The sequence below is a fragment of the Schistocerca nitens genome, chromosome 9 (assembly GCF_023898315.1).
Source record: "Schistocerca nitens isolate TAMUIC-IGC-003100 chromosome 9, iqSchNite1.1, whole genome shotgun sequence".
NCBI lineage: Eukaryota > Metazoa > Arthropoda > Insecta > Orthoptera > Acrididae > Schistocerca > Schistocerca nitens.
Window position 1 is genome coordinate 422,187,280 of NC_064622.1, and position 9,177 is coordinate 422,196,456.

At 46.8% G+C, this 9,177-nt stretch overlaps 1 non-coding gene across 1 annotated transcript; it reads left to right on the forward strand.

Annotated features, from left to right (window-relative positions):
* The first annotated feature begins 452 nt into the window (after positions 1 to 452).
* On the forward strand, positions 453 to 525 carry Trnaa-cgc (transfer RNA alanine (anticodon CGC)). Its single transcript has one exon. It is a non-coding gene; the product is annotated as a tRNA-Ala (tRNA).
* The last annotated feature ends 8,652 nt before the right edge of the window (positions 526 to 9,177 follow it).

The following is a 9,177-nucleotide window of genomic DNA, read 5'->3' on the forward strand; positions in this document are numbered from 1 at the left end:
TTCCAAGGATGTTGACAGTAGCTCACGAAGAAACAAGAAAGACGGTATGCAGCGAACTTTTGGAACAGTACGAGAATGGTGGAGATGAATTTCTTGGAAGAATTGTGACAGGTCATGAAACATGGAATTCGATTACCGATTAGGTTCCTTTCAGATTACGCTGATACAATAGCTCCCTACTTAGCACTGATATACAACCGCTCGCTCACCGATAGATCTGTACCTACAGATTGGAAAATTGAGCAGGTCGCACCAGTGTTTAAGAAGGGTAGTAGGAGTAATCCATCGAACTACAGACCTATATCATTGACGGTTTGCAGTAGGGTTTTGGAGCATATACTGTATTCAAACATTATGAATCACCTCGAAGGGAACGATCTATTGATACGTAATCCGCATGGTTTCAGAAAACATCGTTCTTGTGCAACGCAGCTAGCTCTTTATTCGCACCGAGCGAGGTGGTGCAGTGGTTAGCACACTGGACTCGCATTCGGGAGGACGACGGTTCAATCCCGTCTCCAGCCATCCTGATTTAGGTTTTCCGTGATTTCCCTAAATCGTTTCAGGCAAATGCCGGGATGGTTCCTTTGAAAGGGCACGGCCGATTTCCTTCCCCATCCTTCCCTAACCCGAGCTTGCGCTCCGTCTCTAATGACCTCGTTGTCGACGGGACGTTAAACAACACTAACCTAACCATCTTTATTCGCACGAAGTAATGGCCGCTATCGACAGGGGATCTCAAGTTGGTTCCGTATTTCTAGATTTCCAAAAAGCTTTTGACACCGTTCCTCACAACCGACTTCTAATCAAGCTGCGGGCCTATGGGGTATCGTCTCAGTTGTGCGACTGGATTCGTGATTTCCTGTCAGGAAGGTCGCAGTTCGTAGTAATAGACGGCAAATCATCTAGAAAAACTGAAGTGATATCAGGTGCTCCCCAGGAAAGCGTCCTGGGACCTCTGCTGTTCTTGATTTATATAAATGACCTGGGTGACAATCTGAGCAGTTCTCTTAGGTTGTTCGCAGATGATGCTGTAATTTACCGTCTAGTAAGGTCATCCGAATACCAGTATCAGTTGCAAAGCGATTTAGAAAAGATTGCTGTATGGTGTGGCAGGTGGCAGTTGACGCTAAATAACGAAAAGTGTGAGGTGATCCACATGAATTCCAAAAGAAATCCGTTGGAATTCGATTACTCGATAAATAGTACAATTCTCAAGGCTGTCAATTCAAGTAAGTACCTGGGTGTTAAAATTACGAACAACTTAAGTTGGAAAGACCACATAGATAATATTGTGGGGAAGGCGAGCCAAAGGTTGCGTTTCATTGGCAGGACACTTAGAAGATGCAACAAGTCTACTAAAGAGACAGATTACACTACACTCGTTCGTCCTCTGATAGAATATTGCTGCGCGGTGTGGGATCCTTACCAGGTGGGATTGACGGAGGACATCGAAAGGGTGCAAAAAAGGGCAGCTCGTTTTGTATTATCACGTAGTAGGGGAGAGAGTGTGGCAGATATGATACGCGAATTGGGATGGAAGTCATTAAAGCAAAGACGTTTTTCGTCGCGGCGAGATCTACTTACGAAATTTTAGTCACCAACTTTCTCTTCCGAATGCGAAAATATTTTGTTGAGCCCAACCTACATAGGTAGGAAAGATCATCAAAATAAAATAAGAGAAATCAGAGCTCGAACAGAAAGGTTTAGGTGTTCGTTTTTCCCGCGCGCTGTTCGGGAGTGGAATGGTAGAGAGATAGTATGATTGTGGTTCGACGAACCCTCTGCCAAGCACTTAAATGTGAATTGCAGAGTAGTCATGTAGATGTAGATGTAGATGTAGATGGCTCCATCATTTTTCACCAGAGACAAAGAGGCAATCAATGGAGTGGCATTACGCAAATTCACCCAAGAAAAAAAAAATTAAGAACCACACATTCTGCTGGAAAAGTTATGGCTGCGGTGTTTTTCGATTCCGAAGGACTCTTGCTTATGGACATCATGCCAAGTGGAACCACCATGAATTCTGATACATATGTGACGACACTGAACAAACTTCAAGCTCGACTGAGTAGTGTTCGACCACATCAGCAAAAGCAGGATGTTTTGCTGTTGCACGTCAATGCACTGCCACATGTTAGTCAAAAAACCATCGAAGCGATCACAAAAGACGGATGGACAACACTGAAATACCCGCCTTACAGTCCTGACCTGGCTCCTTGTGACTATCATCTCTTTGGGAAACTGAAAGACTCTCTTTGTGGAACAAGGTTTGAAGATGATGACTCCCTTGTGCACGCTGCCAAACAGTGGCTCCAACAGGTTGGTCCAGAATTTTAGCGTGCGGGTATACAGGCGCTGGTTCCAAGATGGCGTAAGGCCGTTGAGGCGGATGGAAATAATGTGGAGAAATGAAGAAAATGTTCCTAAACGATGTGTCTACACACTGTAAAACTTTCAGACATGTAGAATAAAAGGTGGATTAAAAATAAATATTGTGCATTTCTTTTGGAGTGAGCCTCGTAGTTCTTAATGGGGTGTGTGGTCACCATAGATGTTAGTGCAAGCTCTGCAACGTTGTCCCATGCTATCCACAAGGTAGGTAAGCAGTTTATGTGGTCGGGCGTTCCATTTTTACACCAGTACAGTTGACAACTGCTGGATGGTTGACGGAGCATGTGGACGTACTGGAATGCGCCTCCCGAGACCATGCTACACGTGCTCGATAGAATTTAAATGAGGGAATTGGCAGGCCAGTCCATTCGCTGAAATCCTCTCGTTCCAAGAAATACTTCACCTGTACTCTTCGGTACGATAGCGTATTATCCAGAAAAGCGAAGTCAGAGCCGAATGCAACACTGAAAAGTGGCACGTGCTGAGAGAGAACAGCGTCAGAATAACGCTGGCCGGTGAGGGCACCGTGTTAAACGATTTGGATGTCAGGAAGCCCGTGCAGCGTTATACTTCCACACACCATAATACCTGGACCACCAAAATGATTGCGTTCGACAATGCTGGACGTACCCTCATATGATGAGAAGCGGGAATAGGTAATGCACCCAGGTATGCTGTAGAACATAATCATTTTTGAGGTCCAGGAATTGTGTGGGGAGGCATAATGATGCATATTTTTGAACACGGTGCACTCACCAGTCAAAGTTATTATATGGCTCAAAAAATGGTTCAAATGGCTCTGAGCACTATGGGACTCAACTGCTGAGGTCATTAGTCCCCTAGAACTTAGAACTACTTAAACCGAACTAACCTAAGGACATCACAAACATCCATGCCCGAGGCAGGATTCGAACCTGCGACCGTAGCGGTCTTGCGGTTCCAGACTGCAGCGCCTTTAACCGCACGGCCACTTCGGCCGGCTATTATATGGCTCCTGCAAATCCTAATTTCTTTTATCGATATGTCAACAGTACCTTCGTCATGTGTCCTCAATGAAGTGAAAAGCTCTGAGAGTACCTGAAACACATCAGCAACATATATGACCACGTAAAGTTCACGCCGGAAGTAGAGAAAGGCGGTTCCTTGCCGTTCCTGAATGTTCTGGTCCGCCGTAAACCCAGCGGGTGTCTCTGTCACAGCGTTTACTGCAGGCCCACCCACACTGATCGGTATCTGTAAGCCACTAACTACCACTACCCAACACAGAAATGGTCTGTTCTGAGGACCTTGGTACGCCGAGCTGAAACCGTCTCAAATGCCAATAACCTGCCGAGGCAATTGAGCCACTCCAGTAAAGTTTTCAAGGAAAACGGTTTCAGCAACAGATAAATTTCGCAAGCAGTTTCATCTAAGCCTAGAAGGTCTTCGAAGAAGAGACGAGGAAGATTGCGTTCTTACCGTTTTGTGGGTCAATAACAGGGAAGATTAGCCGGCTCATGGAGAGACATAAAATCGACAGTCTTCAAGTCCCCAGCAGGGACCAGAGATCAGGCAGCTAAAGAAGCCTGTGGAAGACAATGTAGAACACAGGACACGTTACTACAAAATACTGTGTAGATATGGGGAGTTTCATGTCGGTCAGACTGTCCGCGCTATTGAATAGCGCCTGGGCTATTACGAAAAATCAGCCTGTAGCGGAACATTCCCTGGAAAACGGACTTGAACTGTATTTTACGAGTCTTCTGTTATTAAAGGGGCCAACGGCTTCTGAGATAGCGTAATAAACGAAGCAATAGAGATCAAAATGTCAGCAACACCAAGACGGTGGATTGCGGCTGAGCTCTGCGTGGGTTCCTGTGATTGGGAAGCTGAAGCGGGCGAAGCGGTCGCGCCACCAAAATATTTTCATATTTGCATACACTGAAGCGCCAAAGAAACTGGGATAGGCATGCATATTCAGAGATATGTAAACGGGCAGAATACGGCACTGCGATCGGCAACGCTTATATAAAACAACAAGTGTTTGGCGCAGTTTTTAGATCGGTTAGTGCAGCTACAATGGCATTTGACTCGTTAAATGAGTTTGAACGTGGTGTTATAGTCGGCGCACGTGCAATGGGACTCAGCGTCTACCAGGCAGTGATTAAGTGGGGACTTAAATGAGTTTGAACGTGGTGTTATAGTCGGCTCACGAGTAATGGGACTCAGTGTCTCCCAGGCAGCGATTAAGTGGGGACTTAAATGAGTTTGAACGTGGTGTTATAGTCGGCTCACGAGCAATGGGACTCAGCGTCTCCCAGGCAGCGATTAAGTGGGGACTTAAATGAGTTTGAACGTGGTGTTATAGTCGGCTCACGAGCAATGGGACTCAGCGTCTCCCAGGCAGCGATTAAGTGGGGATTTAAATGAGTTTGAACGTGGTGTTATAGTCGGCTCACGAGCAACGGGACTCAGCGTCTCCCAGGCAGCGATTAAGTGGGGACTTAAATGAGTTTGAACGTGGTGTTACAGTTGGCTCACGAGCAATGGGACTCAGCGTTTCCCAGGCAGCGATTAAGTGGGGACTTAAATGAGTTTGAACGTGGTGTTATAGTCGGCTCACGAGCAATGGGACTCAGCGTCTCCCAGGCAGCGATTAAGTGGGGACTTAAATGAGTTTGAACGTGGTGTTATAGTCGGCTCACAAGCAATGGGACTCAGCGTCTCCCAGCCAGCGATTAAGTGGGGATTTAAATTAGTTTGAAAGTGGTGTTATAGTCAGCTCACGAGCAATGGGACTCAGCGTCTCCCAGGCAGCGATTAAGTGGGGACTTAAATGAGTTTGAACGTGGTGTTATAGTCGGCTCACTAGCAATGGGACTCAGCGTCTCCCAGGCAGCGATTAAGTGGGGATTTAAATGAGTTTGAACGTGGTGTTATAGTCGGCGTACGAGCAATGGGACTCAGCGTCTCCCAGGCAGCGATTAAGTGAGGATTTAAATGAGTTTGAACGTGGTGTTATAGTCGGCTCACGAGCAATGGGACTCAGCGTTTCCCAGGCAGCGATTAAATGGGGACTTAAATGAGTTTGAACGTGGTGTTATAGTCGGCTCACGAGCAATGGGACTCAGCGTTTCCCAGGCAGCGATTAAGTGGGGACTTAAATGAGTTTGAACGTGGTGTTATAGTCGGCTCACGAGCAATGGGACTCAGCGTCTCCCAGGCAGCGATTAAGTGGGGACTTAAATGAGTTTGAACGTGGTGTTATAGTCGGCTCACAAGCAATGGGACTCAGCGTCTCCCAGCCAGCGATTAAATGGGGATTTAAATTAGTTTGAAAGTGGTGTTATAGTCGGCTCACGAGCAATGGGACTCAGCGTCTCCCAGGCAGCGATTAAGTGGGGACTTAAATGAGTTTGAACGTGGTGTTATAGTCGGCTCACTAGCAATGGGACTCAGCGTCTCCCAGGCAGCGATTAAGTGGGGACTTAAATAAGTTTGAACGTGGTGTTATAGTCGGCTCACGAGCAGTGGGACTCAGCGTCTCCCAGGCAGCGATTAAGTGGGGATTTAAATGAGCTTGAACGTGGTGTTATAGTCGGCTCATGAGCAGTGGGACTCAGCGTCTCCCAGGCAGCGATTAAGTGGGGATTTAAATGAGTTTGAACGTGGTGTTATAGTCGGCTCACGAGCAATGGGACTCAGCGTCTCCCAGGCAGCGATTAAGTGAGGACTTAAATGAGTTTGAACGTGGTGTTATAGTCGGCTCACGAGCAATGGGACTCAGCGTCTCCCAGGCAGCGATTAAGTGGGGAGTTACATGAGTTTGAACGTGGTGTTATTGTCGGCGCACGTGCAATGGGACTGAGCGTCTCGCAGGTTGCGTTTAAGTGGGGACTTAAATGAGTTTGAATGTGGTGTTATAGTCGGCTCACGAACAATGGGACTCAGCGTCTCCCAGGCAGCGATTAAGTGGGGACTTAAATGAGTTTGAACGTGCTGTTATAGTCGGCTCACGAGCAATGGGTTTCAGCGTCTCCCAGGCAGCGATTAAGTGGGGATTTAAATGAGTTTGAACGTGGTGTTATAGTCGGCTCACAAGCAATGGGACTCAGCGTCTCCCAGGCAGCGATTAAGTGGGGACTTAAATGAGTTTGAACGTGGTGTTATAGTCGGCTCACAAGCAATGGGACTCAGCGTCTCCCAGGCAGCGATTAAGTGGGGACTTAAATGAGTTTGAACGTGGTGTTATAGTCGGCTCATGAGCAATGGGACTCAGCGTCTCCCAGGCAGCGATTAAGTGGGGACTTAAATGAGTTTGAACGTGGTGTTATAGTCGGCGTACGAGCAATGGGACTCAGCGTCTCCCAGGCAGCGGTTAAGTGGGGATTTAAATGAGTTTTTAAACGTGGTGTTATAGTCGGCTCACGAGCAATGGGACTCAGCGTCTCCCAGGCAGCGATTAAGTGGGGACTTAAATGAGTTTGAACGTGGTGTTATAGTCGGCGTACGAGCAATGGGACTCAGCGTCTCCCAGGCAGCGATTAAGTGGGGATTTAAATGAGTTTGAACGTGTTGTTATAGTCGGCTCACGAGCAATGGGACTCTGCGTCTCCCAGGCAGCGATTAAGTGGGGATTTTCCCGTACGACCATTTCACGAGTCTACCGTGAATATCAAGAATCCGGTAAAACATCAAATCTTCGTCATAGCTGCGGTCGGAAAGAGATCCACCAAGAACATGAGCGACAGAAGTGCAACGCTTCCGTAAATTGCTACAGATTTCAATGCTGGGGCTTCAGTAAGTGTCAGCGAGCGAACCATTCAATGAAACATCATCGATAAGGGCTTTCGGAGCCGAAGGCCCCTCGCGTAACCCTGATGACTGCACGAAAAAGCTTTACACCTCGCCTCGGCCCGTCAGCACTGACATTGGACTATTAGTGACTGGGAACACGTTAGTTGGTCGAACGAGTCTCGTTTCAAGTTGTAAAGAGCGGATAGACGTGTACGGATATGGAGACAACCTCATGAATTCATGGACCCTGCATCTCAGCAGGAGACCGTTCAAGCTGGTGGAGGCTCTGTAATGGTGTGGGGCGTGTACAGCTGGCGTGATATGGGATCCCTGATACGTCTAGATACGACTGTGACTGGTGACACGTACGTAAGCATAATTTCTGATCAGCTGCGTCCATTCATGTCCATTGTGCATTCCGACGGATTTGGGCAGTTGCAGCAGGACAATGTGAAACCCCACACGCCCAGAATTGCTACAGAGTGACTCCAGGAACGCTCTTCTGAGTTTAAACCCTTCCGATGGCCACCAAACTCCCCAGACATGAACATTATTGAAAATATCTGGGGTGCCTTGCAACGTGCTGTTCAGAAGAGATCTCCATCCCTCGTACTCTTGCGGATTCACGGACAGACCTGCAGATTCATGGTTTCAAATCCCTCAAGAACTACTTCAGACGTTAGTCGAGTCCATGCTACGTCGCGTTGCGGCCCTCTGCGTGCTCGCGAGGGCCCTACACGATATTAGGCATAACATCGTCCCATTAAAATTTCTTTGCTTCAGTAGCTAGATAAACAAAAACTTATAAATATGAACGATACACCAAGATACTCACCGTTTTTTATAAGTTTGTCGAAATACGAGGGCTGTTTGAAAAGTTCTTGGAATCACCGCAGGAGTTCAACGCTAGCGCCACGAGTTTTTCACGTGGTATTCATTGGACTGTTGCCGGTAAACACTTGTCAAGTCAGAGCTCTTGGAAGAGAGCTGTGGCGGTGACGTGGCTCTTTTGTTGTTACCGCGTAGTGATTTAGGAAGATGGAAGAAATCGAGATTCGAGCCGTGACTAAATACTTTGTAAGGAAAGGTATGAAAACAAAGGATAGTCATTCCAATTTTCAGAATACACTGGGGGACTCTGCTCCTTCATATTCAACTGTTTCCAAGTGGACAAATGAATTTAAATTTGGTCGGGAGAGGTTAGATGATGATCCTCGCAATGGTCGGCAAAGATTCTTCACTACTCCAGAAATCATTGCAAAAGTGCACCAAATGGTCATGGAAGATCGTAAATTGAAAGTTGGTGAAGTTGCTCACGCTTGCCAGATGTCATCTGAAAGCGTATATCACATTTTAACTGAAGAATTAGAAATGAAAAAATTATCTGCAAGATGGGTGCCGCGACTCTTGACGCTGGATCAAATACACATGCCGTTGCCATGGCAAAGTTATACAACCTAAGGTAAGAATGTTGCCACACCCGCTTTATTCACCTAATATGGCTTCGTCAGACATCCATCACTACCCAAAACTGAAAATTTTTCTGGTGGATACAGATTCGATAGCGGGAGTTGACAACTAGTTTGCTGGCCTGGAGGCAACTCATTTTCGATATGGGATCAAGGCACTGGAACATCGTTGGTCCAAGTGCATTAATCTACAAGGGGACTACACTGAAAAATAAAAAAGGTTTCAGTGATGTAGTTTTCTTATATTCCGTTCCGAGAACTTGTTTCTAAATACTAACGCCCTGTATGAAATACCAGAGGTATGCTACATGAGATGAAACGAACTATTTAGCTTCCAAAAGTACTAATTGTGGGGCTATAAGCGTCTAAAGTTCTCTTATTTTCGTAACAATCGGTTTACTAGCATGCGTATTGACGGGTATCGATTTCAAGGAGCACTGTTCCAGATGCACCGTCGTGAGTGGATCAATTTGCAGCCATCGTGAGGGGGCTAATGACCAGGTACAGCCGACAGAGCGCGCCACGCGCCGGCACAATG